The sequence below is a fragment of the Salmo salar genome, chromosome ssa09 (assembly GCF_905237065.1).
Source record: "Salmo salar chromosome ssa09, Ssal_v3.1, whole genome shotgun sequence".
In the NCBI taxonomy this organism is placed as follows: domain Eukaryota; kingdom Metazoa; phylum Chordata; class Actinopteri; order Salmoniformes; family Salmonidae; genus Salmo; species Salmo salar.
The window spans coordinates 70,390,856-70,414,942 of NC_059450.1; the positions used below are offsets into that span (position 1 = coordinate 70,390,856).

Below are 24,087 nucleotides of genomic sequence, written 5' to 3' on the forward strand. Positions count from 1 at the left end.
GTTGCAGTCAGACCCTTCTCAGCGGGTATGCCTATACTGCTGCAAAGCACCCTGGGATAGGCTACCCCGGCCACCAAGAGGGCCAGAGTGTTGGCTGGCCTTCCCACACTCCCTGTAGGATTTGATCCAGAGCTCAGCACAGCGGCCTGGATTAGCCCCATGCACCTTTGTGGAGGGAAAGATTATCCGGACCTCCCTGCATTCACTGACAGGGTCTTATGTCACTCTAGTACGCTAGCGGCTGCCTATCAGCTAATCACCCTCTCCAAGTCATTTTTTTGCAATTAAGCAGCTTTTCCCTTCCCGGTTTGGCCATGTCGGAGGTGTTTGCACTGGGTCAGAGTCAGAGAGAGTCATGGTTCTGTGCCGTCTGTCAAAATGTTCTAGATCAGTCAGTTGGTATGTGACGCCCGAGTGGAGCGGCCTCCAGGCTCAGCCCTCATAGTTTGTTTGATAACCGGGTAGGGTTCAGCTCTGTGGTACTTCTTCATTAGGATAGCAAGGCCCTACAGGAAATATGATGCAACAGTTATCAAAGTCTTACTGCTGCACTGAGTCTTAAGCTTTGTTTTCCAATGTATGTAACTTCCTAGATCCCACTTCCTATGATCTGTATTGCTTCTCTCGAGGACACTTAAAACATGGCTAAAACCATGTAACTCAGTAGCTAAACCCTCAGTAGCTAACCCCCCCCCACACACAACCCTCCTCCACCCCTTCCTCTCCCCTCTCTCGCTGAGCAGCACCCAGAGGGCCTCTCTCAGGGCCTGTCATGTGGAGCACTGTGCCCACTCAGCGAGTGCGGGCATATCCCCACATCCATCTGCCTATGACCTCACTGGGCCTGTTTGTTTAACCTTCTCCAAAAACGAACTTAATTATACCCCTGTAGAACACGGATTCAGTGGATTCCCAGAGGGTTCTATCTGCTTCTGTGTGGTGCTTGTGATTGTGTGTTTAAATGCTCAGTTTGAGTTCAATTACATTTCAATTCCAGTCAATTAAGGAAGTACAGTGAAATTCCAATTCTCTTCCAATGCTATTCAATTAAGAAAATTTGGAATTGGAATTTGGTTTACTTTATGAATTGACTGGAATTTAAATGTAATTGACCCCAACCCTGGTAAATGATTGTTTCCCTGTGTGTGTGTGTGTGTGTGTGTGTGTGTGTGTGTGTGTGTGTGTGTGTGTGTGTGTGTGTGTGTGTGTGTGTGTGTGTGTGTGTGTGTATCATAGAGCTTCTGTCTCATACTTTTTTTCTGAGCATTTTTTTTATACCCTTCCACTTACATATGTTTCCCTATGTGTGTGTTGCAGCGCTTCAGTGTCATACTTACATTGATATACTGTGTGTTTTTCCTGTAGTTTTTTTCATGCCGTTATAACAAGTGAAATGGGTGTCCCACTATGTGAACTAGATGGTGTGATGGAATACGAGTGGGTGTTTTAGAAGGTTCTGTCCACGTCATTGTGATGTGTGGAAAAGTTGTCCAAATCTGTGCCAGACAGACTGACTGACGTTGAGACATCTCACGCCTTCTCGGTCTCCATGGACACCTATCAGGACACACCTCTTTCCATAAATAAACACACATAATTAGAAGGAAATCTGGTTGGTTTTGTGCCATATACAGTAGGTGACCGTTGCAGTGAGACTGAAACTCCGATGAGATGTTCAATTCAGTCTGTCTGTCAGGCTGCATTCCAGACCAGAAGCAGGCACAGGCTGTATTGGTATTGATCTGCTGTGGCTGGGCTCTCCAGGAGGCCCTCCCCTCTGAGCTCAGCTGGCTTGACCTGGAGCACCCTGTATGTCCAGCTTGAGGCAGGCCTGTCCGGAGTGGTGACACTCGTGCGGGACCGTCAAGACTCACAGCCAGCAGAGAGGGGTGTATTTGTGTGTGTCAAGTCAGTCAGTGTGTGTGTGTGTGTGTGTGTGTGGGGGGGGTTAATCTCCCTGAACTGGGGCAGATGTTGTTAACAAGCTACTCTCAGGTCGGCTCCCTGCGTGGGAAAATGGCATCAAATCCTCCTGGGGTCAGGGCTTTGGTGTTGACCCACTGAGAGCCATCCATCCCTCTCTCTCTCTCTTTTCCTCTTCAGCCAGGCCTCATCCGCTCAAGTGTCGTCCACTCACACTGACCCTAACTGACTGACAGAGAGGCCTCAGTCAATACACTGGAAATGTTATTTTCCCTCTCTTTTCTCATCCGATTTGTTTAGTTCACCGACTCAATACTCCCCTGCCTGGGAGGATATCAGCACCGATCCGCCAAACAGACGTGCTCCATAAAGTCTCTTGTTAATTACAGCTTATGGTTGTATCACCATGCGTTGCACAACCACAAAGAATCCAGAGTGGGAGAGGCTTCAAAGCCACCGCCACTTCCAAATCAGAGACGGGCCTTAGGACCAAATGACTTCCATTGATGTCAGTAGGAAGGTAAATTATTAGAATGAAAGGTTTATAGACGTTGGACAGGTTTTAGGTATAAATGTGAAGACGTGTGTCAGGGAAGGGTTCCTTGAAAGAATTCAAGTTAAAAATAAATAATTGTACTTGTTTTTCAATTAAGCGTATCTGTCTAGGCCTGCACCACTTTCTGAATGTGGCATTCTCTTTAATTAACAGGGCGAAACCATTGGCATTCTTGTAGAATGGCAATCTTGTGTAATCGAGGATTGTTGTCCAACAGCTTTGATTGAGATGCTGATATTGTTCGTCTTCACCTGATAAGGCGTGTGGAATCTCAGAATGAAGAGATATCTGGGTTTGAGTGAACATTAATATCCACTCACTCAGGGTTGGGGTGAATGTCAATTCTATTCAGGAAGTAGATGAATGAAAACAGAAAGGGAAATCGGCTAACGTTATTTATGAATTTAATATAGATTTATAACTTCAATTGGCATGCTATACTCAACATACCCTTTTAAACCTGCCCACTCAGAAATAGTATGAAAGCAGGCCTGACCAGAGTATCTCCTCTCCATATTACCCGCTGCCAATGTGTGTTTTTACATGCCTCACCTATGACTCAGCAGTGTGGGGGCGTGCCAGGCTGCCAGCCAGGTGGCCAGGCTGCCAGCCAGGTGACCTTAGGTGCCACACTAGAGTTACCTTTCCTCGACAACACCCAGCACCTAGCCTGTGCCCATCCCCGTCTCTATCCCCTGAGCCAAGCGTACGTACGTCAACACAACCCAGCACCCACGGCCTGGTTTACCCAGACTTAGTCCATAATGGTCGGCTCATCCATTAAGGTGTCTGAATCCCCAGCACTGTTTGTTTTAGCACAGCAGGTGCGTGTGAATAGGAGACGGGTTTTACAGTTCCTTTGTCCCAAAAGAAAACACACAGATCACACGCAGGGCTAGAAAGGTAGTATTCGCTGGTGCTGGTGGTTGTTGTTCTAGCGAGGGGATATTTGTAGAGGGTTCTCCCTACAGGGATTCTTTTGGGCTCGTGTTCCATGAAGCCCTGTTGTTGAGGTTCACTTGAACTTTTGGGAAGATGACTGTATGTGATTGGTGGATGACACATACATACAGCCGAGAGGGATACCCGTATGGAGAAATGACATAGCATACCGACGGTTATGTGTCATGTACGTCAGTGATAATAACAGAGGTGTTGAGGGCAACCTCTCCAGTGTGAAATCCAACCCTGAAGATGGTCCAGTTCTGTAAGCCACATTCATTTGTTGTCCTATTTCACATTGTCTACCAACACTAAAGCGTGTAGTGGGGTTTCACCTTACTCACCAAGAGCAGGAAGTAATCCTTTGACCCTACTTGACCCGTCTTGAGAGCCTAGAAAACGGGTCCAAGTGTGTGTAAGTTACACTCTAGGTACATATGTCATATGTCCAGTGACAACTATCTGAAAATGGTACTGTATAGGGACAATGCAGTGACAATGCAGTGATTGGGGCACAGGGGTTAATGGAGGTAGGAGGGAGGGGGCAGACTCTCATCTAGGCCACCGATATTGATTAGTGGTGGTTGGGGGACAGTGAGAAGGAACACAGATTGACAGACGCACAATGGCCTCGCGGCGACTTAGCCCCATAAGATGGCTCCTGATCATATTGGTATTGTCAGATCAGTGTTCATTAAGCTGCTGGCTGTAACCTGTCTCAAACTCAATACCCATGCCGCCCCTCCATTCATCAACCTCTCACAAACACGTGTGCAAACATACATACAAAGCCCCCCCCCCCCTTCAAAACCCATAACCACACAAAGCCCCCCTCCCCCACACACACACACACACATATCACACATACACCCTCCTCCACAGACACCTGACCCCCACACTAAGTCCTGTGCAGCGGGGTTGGGAGGGGGATAAAGTTCCCACCCTGATCTGATCTGTGAGGGGTTTATGGGAGACACCTCCTGCCTTGTCCTGCCGGGAGGGGAGCGTTGGTTACACTGAGAACGTGGGGGGAGCTGGGACACGTTCAGTTCTGACTGACTCTGTCACTTATTGATTAGTTGCCATTGTGAGTTAGACAGTGCTCTCTCCCTCCCTCCTGGCCGGCTGGAGGTGTGTCCTGGCAGGGCTGCCCAGATTAGCCTGCCCACAATTTGTCTGGAGAGGGCTGTGACCTCTCTCACTCTCTCCATCTTCTCCTTTTGGTCTTGTCTCAGTTGTTTCTAGGACCGTGTCATTAAGCAAGTGGCTTTCCCAAAGCTGGTTCAGCCACAGTTAATCTGCTCCGGAGCCCTATCCATCTCCTCCATCTTGGTGACAGTATGCATACAGCCAGTCTCATGGGGTCAGATGATGACGTGGATTGTACATAAATGGCCAGGGCTGAGGTTCACCTGCAGGAGACATGGGACATGAAGGAAGACGGAGAGCAGGAGATAGAAGATAAGGAAAGTCAAAGCACAGCTCAGTCGCTCTGGAGGGTTAGAGTGCGTTAGATCTTCCCAAAACCTTCCTTGGCTTCTCTTTTTTCAAGGCTATCATGCGTTTGTTAATGTGGGCTTGGCCTGGAGTTCTCACCTGTCAAAGCAGTGAGGTGTAGTCTGCTTTATTTCCATTTTAGGAAAAAGTGAGTGTGGTTTAAGTCTTGGGCAGTTCTTCAAGAAATGCAAACTTTTATCTATTTAGTAGCTGTGCACACTTCAGCTCTTCAAATTTGATGACAGGTCCTTCCCCGCCCTCCTGTCCTCTCCAATATTTTACCTCAGATGCATAAATATGCCAGTGCTCCCCACATCACCCCACCCAGGGGGCCTGCATGACTTTAGTGCCTGAGCTGTGACACCAATCAGGGGAGATGGTGGGTTCTTTGTCACGCTAACACAAATTGCCTCTTGTCTCATATTCAAATAACCCCTCTCTTTCTCCTCTGTGTACAACGTAAAACACAAAATGATGCATGCAGAGCAGAATTAGGACAATACCCGCTAATTATCAAAATCCAGGTAAGAGCTGTTAAATTCTACAACCACCTAAAAGGCGATTCCCAAACCTTTCATAACAAAGCCATCACCTACAGAGAGATGAACCTGGAGAAGAGTCCCCTTAGCAAGCTGGTCCTGGGGCTCTGTTCACAAACACAAACAGACCACGCAGAGCCCCAGAACAGCAACACAATTAAACCCAACCAAATCATGAGAATACTAAAATATAATTACTTAAAACATTGAAAAGAATTAACAAAGAAACTGATCAAACTAGAATGCTACTTGGCCCTAAACAGAGAATGAACAGTGGCCGAATACCTGACCACTGTGACTGACCCAAAATTAAGGAAAGCTTTGACTATGTACAGACTCAGTGAGCATAGCCTTGCTATTGAGAAAGGCCGCCGTAGGCAGACCTGGCTCTCAAGATAAGACAGGCTATGTGCACACTGCCCACAAAATGAGGTGGAAACTGAACTGCACTTCCTAACCTCCTGCCAAATGTATTTCCCTCAGATTACACAGACCCACAAAGAATTTGAAAACAAATCCAACTTTGATAAACTCCCATATCTATTGGTTGAAATACCAGTGTGCCATCACAGCAACAAGATCTATGACCTGTTGGCACAAGAAAAGGGCAACCCGTGAAGAACAAACACCAGTGTAAATACAACCCATATTTATGTTTATCTTCCCCCTTTTTTTAGTCTTTTTTTTTATTACTATTTGAACATTGTTACAACACCATAACTTGTTTGATATTGGTGCACTGTCGGAGCTAGAAGCATAAGCATTTTGCTACACTCGTAATAACATCTGCTAAACACGTGTATGTGACCAATACAATTTGATTTGTAATATGACATTTGAAATGTCTTTATTCTTTTATAATGTAACGGTTTTTATTTTTATTATTTATTTATCTTTTGTTTACTATCTATTTCACTTGATTTGGCAATGTAAGCATATGTTTCCCATGCCAATAAAGCCCCTTGAATGAAATTAAATTGAGATAGAGAGTGGCTGTGCCCGCGACTGCTGAGCTGATCTGAACGGCGGGAGCCCCTCTTTCCTGGGGGTCAGCCTGTGTCTCAGGAGTCTCAGAGCAGGGGGCTGTTTCCATGCCCGACGGATGGAGGCCATTTCATATTCAAATGCTACAATCAGGCCTGTGACCCGTGAGGGGCTCTTTATGGCCCAGGCCCCAGGTCAGGGGTCAAGATGGGGATTTAATAGCACAGGCTAAAGAAGGGAAAAAGCGGGGGAGCAGAGTGATTTAGGGGCTGAATGAGTAATAAAAAAAAATGTTTTACTAAGTTGTCATGTAAATTGGAATCTCTCATCGTTTTCCAACCCCTCTCTTGTATAACTCTTCTGTGCTCAGCCCAGGACTTTTCTTTGAAAGAGAGGTCTACTTTCACCAGTCAAGCCGGCATTCCCCCTGACTTGTCCGACCTGTAAACAGTAGCTGTGGAGCAGGAGAAGGTGGTGGTGAGATGGCAGGGGATTAGAGATGGAGATAAGGAGATGTTGGTTAGTCAGGCCCTTTTGACACTCCTTTGCTCTTGTGTGGTGCCACTGTGTCCGATGTGTCCGACGTGCTGCTGCTGCTGCTGGAGTGGCCTGTTATTCCTGTCCCTCAGGTGTGTTCTCTTCTCCTCCGCATGTGTCGTAACGGTTAAAACAGGTGACTAATACAGTTTTTCTGACAGAGTTCAAAAGATGCAGTAACTAAGCCACTTCAGTTGTCCTTCCACTTTGCAGCTAAATATCATTTTTTACCCTCTGTAGTTACTGCTACCTCTTCTGTGGCACTATGCTACTGTCTAAGCGAGCGTGTGACTCACACCCCAGCTAGCACATTTGGTTCCTTGGAAGTTGTGAGAACGTATATTTTTGGTTTCACCAGAAGTGAACATTTTGCCTTTTCTGTGAGCGTTTATTTTTAGGTTGCAGGGAGGTTTACTCTGGTTCCGTGAAAGCTTTCCTGGGAGGTTTTATTAACGCTCTGAGAACAGAAATTATAGGTTATTTGGAGGTTTTTGAATAACTTCCTAAACTTTCACTTAATGTTTCAATATGACTTTTAATAACACATTAATTTCATTAGACATCAATCATGTAAAAACATATATTTTTTATTGTTACACAGCATCAGGGAGATTAGAACCAATAATCTTTTGTTCTATATCTATGGAATAAGTCCACCGAGCCACCAGTACGACACTAGCATGTCATGTTTTTTTCTGCATACAAAGCTGTTCATTTTAGTCTATTCAATCAAACCAAGTTGTATTGGTCACATACACATGGTTAGCAGATGTTAATGAGAGTGTAGCGAAATGCTTGTGCTTCTAGTTCCGACAGTGCAGTAATATCTAACAAGTAATCTAACAATTCCCCAACAACTACCTAATACACACAAACCTACAGGGGTGAATGAGAATATGTGCATATAAGTATATGGATGAACGATGGCCGAGTGGCATAGGCAAGATGCAATAGATTATATAAAATACAGTATATACATGTGATATGAGTAATGTAAGATATGTAAACATAATTAAAGTGGCATTGTTTAAAGTGACTGGTGATCCATTTATTAAAGTGTCCAGTGACTGGGTCTCATTGTAGGCAGCAGCCTTTCTGAGTTAGTGATTGCTGTTTAGCAGTCTGATGGCCTTGAGATAGAAGCTGTTTTTCAGTCTCTCTGTCCCAGCTTTGATGCACCTGTACTGACCTCGCCTTCTGGATGATAGCGGGGTGAACAGGCAGTGGCTCAGGTGGTTGTTGTACTTGATATTTTTGGCCTTCCTGTGATATCGGGGGCTGTAGGTGTCATGGAGGGCAGGTAGTTTGCCCCCGGTGATGCACTGTGATTCAGCCTGACAGGATGCTCTCGATTGTGCATCTGTAAAAGTCTGTCAGAGTTTTGGTGACAAGCCAAATTTCATCAGCCTCCTGAGGATGAAGAGGTGCTGTTGCGCCGTCTTCACCACGCTGTCTGTGTGGGTGGACCATTTCAGTTTGTCCGTGATGTGTACGCCGAGGAACTTACCACTTTCCACCTTCTCCACTGCTGTCCCGTCGATGTGGATAGGGGGGTGCTCCCTCTGCTGTTTCCTGAAGTCCACGATCATCTCCTTTATTTTGTTGATGTTGAGTGAGAGGTTTTTTTCCTGACACCACACTCCGAGTGCCCTCACCTGTAGGTTGTCTCGTCGTTGTTGGTGATCAAGCCCACTACTCATGTCGTCTGCAAACTTGATGATTGAGTTGGAGGCGTGCATGGCCACGCAGTCGTGGGTGAACTGGGAGTACAGGAGAGGGCTGAGCATCCACCCTTGTGGGGCCCCAGTGTTGAGGGTCAGCGAAGTGGAGATGTTGTTTCCTACCTTCACCACCTGGTGGCGGCCCTTCAGAAAGTCCAGGACCCAACCAGATCCCATTTCAAAGGAAACAATCAAGATTAAAATCAGGTGTGGCCAATTAGTGGGTGCTGCCAACATACTTAACAAGATAGGATAGAGAGAGTTTTGTTGATGCTGAGAACTGAATGTACATACTTTTAAATAACATTATTACAACGTTGTCTGGACGTTATTAAAGTTTTTCCCACATTCTGAGAACGGAATGTATGTTTTTAAATAACATTCTTAGAATGTTCTCTGAACTTTACTAAAGTATTCTTGTGTTTTTTATGGAAAGTTTTCTTAATGTTCTTGGAACAATTTACGAACATGACTTTAAATAGAACCATGAGGAAACCTGTAGGAAACATTTTTGCTTAAGTACTGAAATTCCCACAGAACAAAGTTTTCTTAACGTTCTCTGAACTATTTGAAAACATCTCCCATGTCAAACCAGTTGGAGAACGTTCCTAGAACATTACCAAAATTGAAATTAAATGTAAGCGTGTTAGAACTTTTAGGAAACGTTCTGTTAAATTAATGAAATACCAAGAAAATGTTTATTTTGTAAAGTTACTTAAAACCTCTTAAGTGTAAAGTCCCCATATTTGTGGTCCCTATTAGATAAAAAAAAATGTAATTCAGTCTGGTATGAGAACGGTAGCCCCTATCTGCAAAAGCAGGGTGTCTGCAGAAAGCTGAGTGTCTTAGCTATTGATTGGTGCCTTCAGATCTTTTGTGTGTCTTACTACCATATATGGGCATACGGATGTATAAGGGCCGATGACCTCATTTCAAGATGGCTGCTACCTACATTCTGGTTAGTGTTATGAAGCATAAACAAAATAAACACATAATACATTGATACACACCGAAAGCCGGGACTCCACAGATCATGAGGATATCTTATTTGTCTGCCTGTGTCCTACCGTTAATGATCACCAGCTCCGAGAGTCAAAATGTTTATTTTACACAACGTTTTCACCAAACAGCAAACATCTTACAAGGTAAGCTTCGATTTGGTCTGTGTTTGAGCTCCAGCTACATTTGGGGTATCCAATTAATCCTTAGGTTGGTAGGAACAAATCTAGCCCATCGCCTAGTGACTTTGCCCATCAAAAATATATGATGTTGCCTGCTTACACGCTGTAGGCATCCATTACACAGGGGATTGGCTACTATGCACCTTGACAGTCTTGTAGCCAATGAGATACGCTTTCCAGTGATATGCAGTTGACCTGGGTGGGACAAAGCAAGGCCTAGGACCTTATATGCATGATGTGAACTATTGCTTCCTGGCTCAGAGACTTGGAAATGTCCAGTGACCACACCTGACACCACTTACTAAAACATCTGGCCATTTCTAGTTCTTAGGTCTATCAATCCCATTTTTTTCTGATATTGTTCACATGTTATGGAAGCCATCTGATGTGTTTCCACCTCTAGTCATCAATAATCCACTTATACCTTGTCAATGAAAGATGACTTTCAAAAAATAAAAAAACAAAAAACTGTTATTTTGTGAGTGCTTGATCTTGGGTATTCTGAACTCCTATCTTCTGATCATTTCCTCACAATTTCCCAGATGTCGTCTTTCCAAATTTACCACGTTTTTTTGCATGTCAGAATCATGTAATTACACATGAATAGCAGATACTTTTGGGTATTTCTATTTAGGTGGAAATCTACATTTTGCCATTACATTTAAGAGGTTAACCTGTTGGGGCTAGGGGGCAGTATTTGCACGGCTGGATAAAAAAATGTACCCGATTTAATCTGGTTACTAATCCTACCCAGTAACTAGAATATGCATATACTTATTATATATGGATAGAAAACACTCTAAAGTTTCTAAAACTGTTTGAATGGTGTCTGTGAGTATAACAGAACTCATTTGGCAGGCAAAACCCTGAGACATTTTCTGACAGGAAGTGGATACCTGATGTGTTGTATTACCTTTAAACCTATGCCATTGAAAAACACAGGGGCTGAGGAATATTTTGGCACTTCCTATTGCTTCCACTAGATGTCACCAGCCTTTACAAAGTGTTTTGAGTCTTCTGGAGGGAGATCTGACCGAACAAGAGCCATGGAACGATGATGGCCCATTAGACACCTGGCGCGCGAGTTCATGTTGGGTACCCTCGTTCCAATACGTTATAAAAGAGAATGCATTCGTCCACCTTGAATATTATTCATGTTCTGGTTAAAAAAGGCCCTAATGATTTATGCTATTCAACGTTTGACATGTTTGAACGAACGTAAATATATTTTTTCCCCTCGTTCATGAAGTGAAGTCCGGCGGGCTTAGATCATGTGCTAACAAGACGGAGATTTTTGGACATAAATGATGAGCTTTTTTGAACAAAACTACATTCGTTATGGACCTGTGATACCTGGAAGTGACATCTGATGAAGAGAATCAAAGGTAATGGATTATTTACATAGTATTTTCGATTTTAGATCTCCCCAACATGACGTCTAGTCTGTATCGCAACGCGTATTTTTCTGGGCGCAGTGCTCAGATTATTGCAAAGTGTGATTTCCCATTAAGGTTATTTTTAAATCTGGCAAGTTGATTGCGTTCAAGAGATGTAAATCTATAATTCTTTAAATGACAATATAATATTTTACCAATGTTTTCTAATTTTAATTATTTAATTTGTGGTGCTGACTTGACTGCCGGTTATTGGAGGGAAACGATTTCCTCAACATCAATGCCATAGTAAAACGCTGTTTTTGGATATAAATATGAACTTGATAGAACTAAAAATGCATGCATTGTCTAACATAATGTCCTAGGAGTGTCATCTGATGGAGATTGTAAAAGGTTAGTGCATCATTTTAGCTGGTTTTATGGTTTTGGTGACCCTGTCTTTGAATTGACAACACATTACACACAACTCTTGTAAATGTACTGTCCTAACATACTCTAAATTTATGCTTTCGCCGTAAAACCTTTTTGAAATCGTAAAACGTGGTTAGATTAAGGAGATGTTTATCTTTCAAAGGGTGTAAAATAGTTGTATGTTTGAAAAATTTGAATTTTGACATTTATTTGGATTCAAATTTGCCGCTCTTGAAATGCACCTGCTGTTGATGGAGTGCACCACGGGTGGGACGCTTGCGTCCCACCTAGCCCATAGAGGTTAAATGTGCTATGAATGTTCCAAAGCCAAGTAACTAACCCTCACCATTCCCAGAAAGTTGTGGCAAGGTTGTATGCAAAATGACCATAGGACAACCAAGCTTTAAGAAACATATGGTTCTCAGAACATTATGTGCTTGCTGGGTCTTTTGGGTCTGTGGATAAGGCAATGATGTCTGCCTTTAGGATTGCATATTTTGTGCTTGCAAATATTTTTGGCATAAAACGTTGTGTTTATTACATTAAATTATCAGGATATTGTGTGATCTAGTCTGTTCACAGGTAGCCATGTAAACCCCATTGGAGATGTAGGTTTGAAGAGAAGCAGAGGAAATCCTCCACCCAACCCAGAGAAGCCCTCTCCAGGTCAGCAGCAACATTGGAGTACCCTACTACCTGACAGGTGGGTTTACAGGCCCACTCAGGGTTTGACAAGGGCTTTGGTCTACTTCCCTTTCTCACTCCCATACCAAATCTATGGTTGAGTCCATCTAAATTCCTGACAATCCAAAAACAGACTTACTCTCCTATGAAGAAATTCCATGTCCAATGGATTTGACCCCAACTCGATCTGACAGCATGATCCTATCATGGTGGTTTGGTGCTAGGGGAGCTCACGGTGGTTGAGTGGTGTTTGTGAGGCAGGACCAGGGGTAGGGGAGTTAGTTTTGGGAGTGTGGTGAGGTGCAGAGGCCATCACAGGCCTCAGTGAGCACAGCTGCAGTCCCACTGTCATTACTGCTCCTCTGGTGGCTGGGCAGAAAGGGGCTCCTTGCCGCATGGCTGTCCTCCCCCTGCTTGCCTGCCCACCCTGCGCCCAGGAAGGGTTGGTAGCACCAGGCGGCACCATTCACAGTTCACACTCTCTCTCTCGTGTGGCAGCAGGGAGGTATAGAGCGAGGGGGGTTAAAGGGAGAGAGTAAAGGAGGAGGGAAGGGGTGTAGGGGTGTGTTCCCTCTCATCTCCCCTTTTCCCCTCTGACCATTCAGTTTCACACTCTTCACCCCCCTCTCTCCCCTCAACCCTCTCCACTCTTTCCTTTTTAGCCCATGCACCTGCAGACCTTAAATCCAGCCCATAGAGCTGAAGGATTGGGGTCTTCTGAGGGTTAGAGGGGGACTCTATTAAACAGCACATTTCCAAGTGCTGCCTTTTGATATGGGCCAGTGTTATTAAATCAAATGTAATATGTCACATGCGCCGAATACAACAGGTGTAGCCCTTACAGTGAAATGCTTACTGTCACGTCCTGACCAGTATAAGGGGTTATTTGTTATTGTAGTTTGGTCAGGAAGGGCAGGGGTGTGTTTGTTTAGAGTGTTTCGGGGTTTGTTGGGCTATGTTCTGTTTTAAGAGTGGTGTTTGTTTAGAGTGTTTCGGGGTTTGTTGGGTTATGTTCTAGTATGTCTATTTCTATGTGGTGTTTGTTGGGTTGACCTTCAATTGGAAGCAGCTGCTCCTAGTTGCTTCTAATTGAAGGTCCTATATAAGAGGGGTGTTTCTCTATGGGATTTTGTGGGTAGTTGTTTCTTGTTTAGCTGTGTGCCTGACAAGACTGTTATCGTCGTTGTTTTTGTATACGTGTGTTTTGTTTCGGTTTTCCTTCTTTCTGCCTATTAAAAAGAAGATGAGTATACACATTCCTGCTGCGTTTTGGTCTAATCCTTACGACACCCGTGACACTTACTTACAAGCCCTTAACCAACAGTGCAGTTTTAAGGGAAAAAATTGAAATATAACAGATAATTAAGGAGCAACAATACAATAATAGTAGCGAGGCTGTATATAGGGGGTTCGGGTACAGAGTCAATGTAATATGTACAGTAGGTAGAGGAAAAGTGACTATGCATAGATAATAAACAGAGAGTATCAGCAGCGTAAAAATGGGGGGTGGAGTGGGGACAATGCAAATAGTCTGGGTAGCCATTTGATTAACTGTTTAAGAGTATTATGGCTTGGGGGTAGAAGCTGTTAAGAAGCCTTTTTGACCTAGACTTGGCACTCTGGTACTGCTTGCTGTGCGGTAGCAGAGAGAACAGTCTATGACTAGGGTGTCTGGAGTCCTTGGCAATTTTTTGAGCCTTCTTATGACACCGCCTGGTATGGAGGTCATGGATGGCAGGAAGCTTAGCCTCTTTGATGTACTGGGCCGTACGCACTTCACGCGGTCGGAGGCCGAGCAGTTGCCATACCAGGCGGTGATGCAACCAGTCAGGATGCTCTCGATGGTGCAGCTGTAGAGGACCCATGCCAAATCTTTTCAGTCTCCTGAGGAATAGGTTTTGTTGTGCCCTCTTGATGACTGTCTTGGTGTGTTTGGACCATGATAGTTTGTTGGTGATGTGGACACCAAGGAACTTGAAGCTCTCAACTTGCTCCACTACAGCCCCGTCAATAAGAATGGGGGCGGGCTCGATCCTCCTTTTTCTGTAGTCCACAATTGTCTTGATCACGTTGATGGAGAGGTTGTTATCCTGGCACCACACGGCCAGGTCTCTGACCTCCCTATAGGCTGTCTCAAAGTTGTCAGTGATCAGGCCTACCACTGTTGTGTTATTGGGCAATCTTAATGATGGTGTTGGAGTCATGCCTGGCCATGCAGTCATGTGTAAACAGGGAATACAGGAAGGGCAGATGTGTTGTTACCAACCATTACCACCTAGGGGCGGCCCATCATGAAGTCCAGGATTCAGTTGCAGAGGGAGGTGTTTAGTCCCAGGGTCCTTAGCTTAGTGGTGAGTTTTTGAAGGCACTATGTTGTTGAACGATGAGCTGTAGTCAATGAATAGCATTCTGACATAGGTGTTCATTTTGTCCAGGTGGGAAAGGGCAGTGTGGAGTGCAATTGATATTGCATCATCTGTAGATCTGTTGGGGCGGTTTGCAAATTGGAGTCGGTCTACGGTTTCTGGGATAATGGTTTTGATGTGAGCCATGACCAGCCTTTCAAAGCACTTCATGGCTACAGACGTGAGTGCTATGGGTCGGTAGTCATTTAGGCAGGTTATCTTAGTGTTCTTGGGCACAGGGACTATGATGGTCTGCTTGAAACATGTTGGTATTACAGACTCGGTCAGGGACAGGTTGAAAATGTCAGTGAAGACACTTGCCAGTTGGTCACTGCGTGCTCAGAGTACACGTCCTAGTAATCCGTCTGGTCCTGCTTAAAGGTCTTACGGCTAAGGAAGACCTTTAAGAGTATGTGTGATCACACAGTCGTCCAGAACAGCTGATGCTCTCATGCATGCTTCAGTGTTGCTTGCCTCGAAGCGAGCATAGAAGTTATTTAGCTCACCTGGTAGGCTCGTGTCACTGGGCAGCTAGCAGCTGTGCATCCCTTTAGTACGTAGTAGTTTCCAAGCCCTGCCACATCCGACGAGCGTCGGAGCTGGTGTAGTATGGCTCGATCTTAGTCCTGTATTGACGCTTTGCCTGTTGGATGGTTCGTTGGAGGGCCTAGCGGGATTTCTTATAAGCGTCCGGGTTAGAGTCCCACTCCTTGAAGGCGGCAGCTCTACCCTTTAGCTCGGTGCGGATGTTGCCTGTAATCCATGGCTTCTGGTTGGGGTATGTACGTACGGTCACTGTGGGGACGACATCATCAATGCGCTTATTGATGAAGCCAGTGACTGATGTGGTGTACTCCTCAATGAAGAATCCCGGAACATATTTCAGTCTGTGTTAGCAAAACATTCCTGTAGCTTAGCATCTGCGTTCTCTGACCACTTCCTTATTGAGTGAGTCACTGGTACTTCCTGCTTTAGTTTTTGCTTGTAAGCAGGCATCAGGAGGATAGAGTTATGGTCAGATTTGCCAAATGGAGGGCAAGGGAGAGCTTTGTACGCATCTCTGTGTGTGGAGTAAAGGTGGTTTAGAGTTTTTTTTCCCTCTGGTTGCACATTCAACATGCTGGTAGAAATGAGGTAAAATGGATTTAAGTTTCCCTGTATTGAAGTCCCTGGCCACTAGGAGCGCCTCATTTTCCTGTTTGCTTATTGCCCTATACAGCTCGTTGGGTGCCGTCTTAGTGCCAGCAATGGTTTGTGTAGACAGCTACAAATAGACAGCTACGAAAAATATAGATGAACATTTTCTTGGTAAATAGTGTGGTCTACAGCTTATCATGAGATACTCTACCTCAGGCGAGCAAAACCTTGAGACTTCCTTAATAATAGATTTCATGCACCAGTTGTTGTTTACAAATATACATAGACCGCCACCCCTTGTCTTACCGGAGGCAGCTGTTCTATTTTGCCGATGGCCCGAAAACCCCGCCAACTGTATGTAATCCATGTCATAGTTCAGCCACGACTCAGGTGAAACATAAGATATTACAGTTTTGAATGTCCCATTGGTAGGATATCCTTGATCGGAGCTCATACATTTTGTAATCCAATGATTGTACGTTGGCTAATAGGACTGATGGTAGAGGGGGTAAGACAATGGGTGGCGGTCTGTGTATATATCACATTATGTAGACGGGATGTAATGTCCTTTGACAGAGAGGGAAGGAGTTTAGAGGATTGATACGGCAGGTCTTTAAAGCTGTCCCATAACGTAACCTTTCTGGGTTTGTGTCAATACTAATCTATATGAAGGGACAGCTAACACCCAATTAACCCTAAACATGCCTGTCCTCTATACAATCTGGTGCTGCAGCTCAGCTCAGCTTAGTGAATACTACAGTAACCTCATCAGATATGTAGGTAGAACAGGTGTGTAGAACAGAGGACCATATAGGGTAACCACAGGGTAACCAGTCTAATCACATGGATCATATACGTTGTGCTTTGTTTCCTTAATAAACCTTTTGTTTTGGAGTTCAGCCTCATAACTTCAACACATGTAGATCATATCAAGCCATGATGTTCCCTAAAATCGTCGTAGCAGCGTCGCTCTAGGTCTATTCCCCACCTGTTGTAACGTTATGTTCAGTCATGTAGAACTGCTCGCTCACTCCCCATGCACGCCAGACCCCCCACACTACAATACAGCTATTGGAAGAAGGAGAAAAAAGTATTCTCTTTGAAAGAAAAACCACAAAGGCTGATGAAATCACTCTATACGGCCTTAATTCTGCCATTAGGCGAGCGGCAATGAGAGACAGCGAGAGGCAGTGCTAAGGCAATTGGCTGGGCCTCTGCTCTATATTCACAGGCCCAGGATGAGGCTGGGGGACCTGCTGAGAAAATAGTGTCGTAATCAGGAGCCACATGTTCTGCCTGATCAGGTACGCTGGCCCCCACTCCTCTCTCTCCCTCTCTCCCCTCCTCCTCCCTTCCTCTCCTCCCCGCCCGTGACTCCCTTCCCTCTCCCTGGCCAGTAAGGAGATCCTAATGAGAGTTTGGATGTACTGAGCTCCTCGTATGTGAGGAACTTGGCAGGAGGGAGGAGAGACGAGGCCTGAGGTGGGGGTGGGAACGAGAGGTAGAGAGTTTGGGAGATGGGGGGAGGGGGGGGGCTGGGTTTTTTGTTCAGACATTTCATTATTCAGGTTGGCTGAACTAAATTCTAAACCCATAAAATTCGTATCCCCTCTGGTTTTCATTTGCATATATTTTGCCACCCCCCCCCCGACCTCCCAATTCCCCTTTTTTCCTCAGAAAGTGAAAGAGAGGGCGAAGCAACCAGGCCTGTCTAGGCTTTAAGATGTCACCATGGTGTGAAATATGGGTGAACAAGCAGGGGCTTTGAAACTCCAACGGACCCCCCTTAGCTCTTTTTACACATACACACTCACACACTCACACCTCTATACCCCTGTCCTACCTATACCAGAGAAGCCACCTAACTCTTCGTAATGCTTTTTTGCAACTTTTTCTCAAACTGACAATTGCTCATTTTCAACATTCAATATATATAAAAAATAAAATCACACACTGCAGGCTATAATAAATATAAAAAATATGGTTTGTAGTTTTTACACAATGACATATGCTGAAAAATATTTGTTTAAATCACAATTGAACAAGTGTTTGTGATAGGGAAACAGACATTACATCGAGTTAAACCTACAAGAACAATATTCCAGGGAAATATTTGATAAAAACGTTTAAAGTCCATTTTAATTGTCCCAATTTACACTCACATTGGTGAAAGTTGGGGATTAATTTTCAGACAGAAATGTTTGAAGCCAGGTCCTAACATTCAATTTGGGATGTGTGCCCAACTGCGTATATATGATGAAGAGAACACACAGGTAGATGGGGGTGGCTACATGTTCTGTCTGAGAAGCTAGTTGGCTAAAACAACTACAACAACACACACCCATGCAGATAGCCAGCCATGGGAGACACCTGTTTGTTTGACTAGCTGAGTTGAGCTTTTTGTTTTGGACTGTGCCGTGCTCTGGTCCAATGACACTTTTTTTATGGCCCATATGTGTGGAACTGTGGATGGGGCATGGGGGCTGAAGTTGGATGGTGATGGTAGTGAGAGGTGACGAGGGGGCATTTAGTCACATGGGATTTGCTTCTGCTGTCACCCCCCGTCCCCCCTGCAGGAGCCCCTCTGCCTCCCACACGCCTCCCTCAGCCTGCTCCCCGGTGCTCAGGCAGAATGCAGCGTCAGGAGGCTGAGCACTGAGCAGCCATTGTGTGTGCTAACCAAAGCGGAATGGCCGGGTGACAAAAGGGGGAGGAGTGGACTCAGGGCGCACAAAGCCAGGGGGAGGAGAGGAGAGGGGTGGTAGAGGAATAGGATGAGGGGTGGAGGGGTGGGGTGCGTATGGCTGGGGGCTAAATATATCCAGTCAGCCCCAAATACTCCATGCACCCCCAAAACTCCCGACAACCCCTCTCCCCCTCTGTACCCCTCTCTTCCCCACTCCGTCCTCCTGGGATGTATGTGGGCTGGGAGAAAATACAACAACTGAAACTGCAAACTCACTGTTGATTTTACTTTCATGAATTGTGTCTTCAAACTGGCCAAAATACGTAGATAGTAAGTATTAGTAGTCATCATTGACCTAAATCCCTATCAAACTGGCCTGTGAGCATTCTGTCTCTCTGTCTAACTAACAGGTGTTGCTGACATCCTAAAATAGACACAAAATACTTGCGGCTCAGTTCACAAACTTTCAACATATACTGTACGTTTGGAATGAAATGGTGAGACAGATAATCTCATTCATATTTGAGGTCCAATTTGACATCTAAAATTGACATTTTATTTGAGGAACTTGTTCTATATCCTCCTTTTTCAACTTCCCCAATACAGTCATGTCAGTGATTGATTGCTGAGGGCCCTGTGGTGTTTGAGAGAGAGAGAGAGAGAGAGAGGAGAGAGAGAGAAATGGAAAGAGAGGGAGGAATCTGTATAGCATTACCACTCTAAACCAACCACTAACCCTTCATAGAGAAGACCTGAGTGAAGAGACCACTCTAAACCAACCGCTAACCCTTCATAGAGAAGACCTGAGTGAAGAGACCACTTTAAACCAACCGCTAACCCTTCATAGAGAAGACCTGAGTGAAGAGACCACTCTAAACCAACCGCTAACCCTTCATAGAGAAGACCTGAGTGAAGAGACCACTTTAAACCAACCACTAACCCTTCATAGAGAAGACCTGAGTGAAGAGACCATTCTAAACCATCCACTAATCAGTGGCTTGGTATCAATACATCAAACACATGGTTTCCATTTGTTTGATGCTTTTCCATTTGCTCCGTTCCAGCCATTATTATGAGCTGTCCTCCCCTCAGCAGCCTCCTGTAAACAACAGCTGGTGCACGATATCTAAGGAAGTCTCGAGCTACTGCTCGCCTGAGGTCGAGTTCTCATGATAAGCTGTAGACCACACTACCTACCGAAAGAGTTTTCATCTATATTCTTTGTAGCTGTTTACATACCACCACAGTCAGAGGCTGGCACTAAGATAGCGTTGAATGCGCTGTATTATGCCACAAGATAAACAAGAAAACGCTAACCCAGAGGCGGTGCTCCTAGTAGCCGGGACTTTAATGCAGGGAAACTTAAATCAGTTTTACCTCATTCTATCAACATGTTAAATGTGCAACCAGAGGGAAAATAACTCTGGACCACCTATACTCCACACACAGAGATGCATACAAAGCTCTACCTCGCACTCCATTTGGCAAATCTGACCATAATTCTATCGTCCTGATTCCTGCTTACAAGCAAAAATTTAAACAGGAAGCACCAGTGACTAGATCAATAAAAAAAGTGGTCAGATGAATCAGATTCTAAACTACATGATTGTTTTGCTAGCACAGACTGGAATATGTTCCGGGATCCCTCCAATGGCATTGGGGAGTACACCACATCTGTCATTGGCTTCATCAATAAGTGCATCGATGATGTCGTCCCCACAGTGACCATACGTGCATACCCCAACCAGAAACCATGGATTACAGGCAGCATCAGCACTGAGCTAAATGCTAGAGCTGCTGCGTTCAAGGAGCGGGACTCTAACCCGGAAGCTTATAAGAAATCCCGCTATGCCCTCCAACGAACCATCAAACAGGCAATGCGTCAATACAGGACTAAGATCAAGTCATACTACACCGGCTCTGATGCTTGTTGGATGTGGCAGGGCCAGTAAACCATCACAGACTACAAAGGGAAGCACAGCTGAGAGCTGCCCAGTGACACGAGCCTACCGGACGAGCTAAACTACTTCTATGCTCGAAGGCAAATAACACTGAAACATGCATGAGAGCACCAGCTGTACCAGAAGACTGTGTGATCACGCTCTCCGCAGCCAATGTGAGTAAGACCTTGAGACAGGTCAACATTCACAATGCCGCAGGGCCAGACGGATTACTAGGACGTGTACTGCGAGCATGCGCTGACCAACTAGCAAGTGTCTTCACTGACATTTTCAACCTGTCTCTGACCGAGTCTGTAATACCAACATGTTTCAAGCAGACCATCATAGTCCCTGTGCCCAAGAACACTAAGATAACCTGTCTAAATGACTACCGACCCGTAGCCCTCACGTCTGTAGCCATGAAGTGCTTTGAAATGCTGGTGATGGCTCACATCAACACCATCATCCCAGAAACCCTAGGCCCACTCCAATTTGCATGCCACCCCAACAGATCCACAGATGATGCAGTCTCTATTGCGCTCCACACTACCCTTTCCCATCTGGACAAAAGGAACACCTATGTGAGAATGATATTCATTCACTACAGCTCAGTGTTCAACACCATAGTGCCCTCAAAGCTCATCAATAAGGTAAGGACCCTGGGACTAAACACCTCCCTCTGCAACTGGATCCTGGACTTCCTGACAGGCCGCCCCCAGGTGGTAATGGTAGGTAACAACACATCTGCCATGCTGATCCTCAACACGGTGGCCCCTCAGGGGTGTGTGCTCAGCCCCCTCCTGTACTCCCTGTTCACTCATGACTGCACGGCCAGGCACGACTCCAACACCATCATTAATTTTGCCGATGACACAACAGTGGTAGGCCTGATCACTGACAACAACGAGACAGCCTATACGGAGGAGGTCAGAGACCTGGCCGTGTGGTGCCAGGACAACAACCTCTCCCTCAACGTGATCAAGACAAAGGAGATGATTGTGGACTACAGGAAAAAGAGGACCGAGCACGCCCCCATTCTCATTGACGGGGCTGTAGTGGAGCAGGTTGAGAGCTTCAAGTTCCTTGGTGTCCACACCAACAAACTAACATGGTCCAAGCACACCATGACAGTCTTGAAGAGGGCACAACAAAACCCATTCCCCCTCAGGAGACTGAAAAGATTTGGCATGGGTCCTCAGATCCTCAAAAGGTTCAACATCTGCACCATCAAGACCATCCTGACTGGTTGCATCACTGCCTGGCATGGCAACTGCTCGGCCTCCGACCACAAGGCACTACAGAGGGTAGTGCGAACGGCCCAGTACATCACTGGGGCCAATCTACCTGCCATCCAGGACCGCTATACCAGGCGGTGTCAGAGAAAGGCAACCGCACGGCAAGTGGTACCGGAGCGCCAAGTCTAGGTCCAAGAGGCTTCTAAACAGCTTCTACCCCCAAGCTATAAGACGCCTGAACATCTAGTCAAATGGCTACCCAGACTATTCGCATTGCCCCCCCCAACACACCACTGCCACTCTCTGTTATTATCTACGCATAGTCACTTTAATTAACTCTACCATCATGTACATACTACCTCAACTAACCGGTGTCCCTGCACATTGACTCTGTACCGGCACCCCACTCTATATATTGTTATTTTTTCCTGTTCTTCTATAATTACTTGTTACTTTTTTATCTCTTATCCTTATCCATATTTTTAAACTGCACTGTCGGCTAGGGGCTCGTAAGTAAGCATTTCACTGTAAGATCTACACCTGTTGTATTCGGAGCATGTGACTAATACAATTTGATTTGTGGAGCACATCCACTCCAAACAGAATTCTAGTAGTAATATCACTCTCTGGTCTACGCCAATGGGATTTAGCCTGTTTGGCTTCAACTAGATACTGGATCTCTCCTTCTGTCCCAAACTGACTGTGGGGACAGCCAGCCAGTGAGATGTCTGCATTAGATACATGTCTTTGTGTTGCCATGGAGATAACCTCCAGATGGCCTCCAGTCACGGATGTCCCCTGGCCCACCCCTTGGCTGGTCACCAAACCCACAAAGGGCCACAGGGCCATTTTGAAGAGGCCTCTCTTGCTCGTCGGGCCCTTCCTCGCCCCCTCTTACGCAAGGTGGACTCAGGAACATCAAAGGGAAGCTCTATAGAAACTCCCCTCTCGATCCTGACCCCCCCCATCCCCCCTCCTCCCTCTCACCTCCCCTCATATACACACTTACCATTTGAAAACCCTCTTCATTCCTGCGGACCTCACCCTTTTCACATCTATTTACAAACCCCACTGTAGGGCCCAATGGCAGTGTCCCTTTTGTCTGGTTGTTAGCAACCAGGTTAGGAAGTAGCTTGCTGGGTTGTTTTACGTTATCTTTTGTGATGTTGAACTAGAGGGTCAAACTCATCGAAAGCCCTCAGGGCCACGCATAGTTCATATAACAGTAGTGAACTGGTAGGGTCAACCCAGGAAATCCACAACACACTTTCTTTACCACCACTCCTACAAGGTGTGTTTTGCCCAGAGCTAGTACATTTATGTCTCTGGACAGTACAGGTTGTCTTGGCCCTAACTCACCTCCAGTAGTGCAGTCAGAGCCCTCTCCATCAGAACCATGTCCCTGCCAGCCATTATCCATGCAGCCTGTAAATCGGCCCGCAATCAGGGCCCCGTGGCTCCTGGAGCCCTCACCTCACCACTCCAGATGATTCCCCTGGCTGATTGGGTTAACTGGACTCCTGTCTGTGGAGGCATTAGCATGGATTGTTTTCTGGATGGCACACTGATGGAGCTGTATTAGTATTCACACCTCACCTCACCTCACCTCTGCTGAGCCCCTGGGCTTCAGGAGGGGAGTCCTCACAAGTGGTTCGACTGGAACCGAATGGTCTCCAGACTAGCGGGTTGGTCTACTGGAGACTGGTCCGTCTGGGTTTAGATTTCTTTAGATAAGAGACATTTATGTTGTTTACAGTTCTGTCTTGTCAAATGGGTTGTGACTGAACACAGTAAGAAGCTCACTCCCCAACTCTGTGTCTCACCCATGAGGGCTCCATAGGTACTCTGCAGCAATCAGAGACTGACCCATGGCTGGTGTCTTACCATGATGCCTACGGAGAAGGTCTGATGTGCTCTGTGTCTGTGGTATTAGATAGGTAGGGATGAAAAAATGGGTTTGTGAGTGGCGACATCATCAAGCTTTCATATGAGTGAGTGAATTCAGTTGGTTTCCGTTTGTGAGACACACACACACACACACACACACACACACACACACACACACACACACACACACACACACACACACACACACACACACACACACACACACACACACACACACACACACACACACACCCACATCTCAACCTCTCTCTCTGGCTGAGTTATGCCCGGAGACAACCATTGTCTAGAGCCTTGTGGAATCCTGGTGACATCACAGTTGTCCAGGCTCTAGTGCGCTTAGTGACCACTCAGGTCTGGCTCCACACAAACAGAGAGAGAGCGAGAGAAAGAGAGAGACAGAGGGAGGG

General features: G+C 45.7%; 1 long non-coding RNA gene across 1 annotated transcript in view; it reads left to right on the plus strand.

The window, feature by feature from the left end:
• LOC123744641 (uncharacterized) overlaps positions 1-24,087 on the plus strand; it is a 64,797-nt gene that overhangs the window by 37,555 nt on the left and 3,155 nt on the right. The window contains exon 3 of the long non-coding RNA XR_006771046.1: positions 12,257-12,388. This is a non-coding gene — a long non-coding RNA (uncharacterized lncRNA). The remainder of the gene's footprint in view (positions 1-12,256; positions 12,389-24,087) is intronic.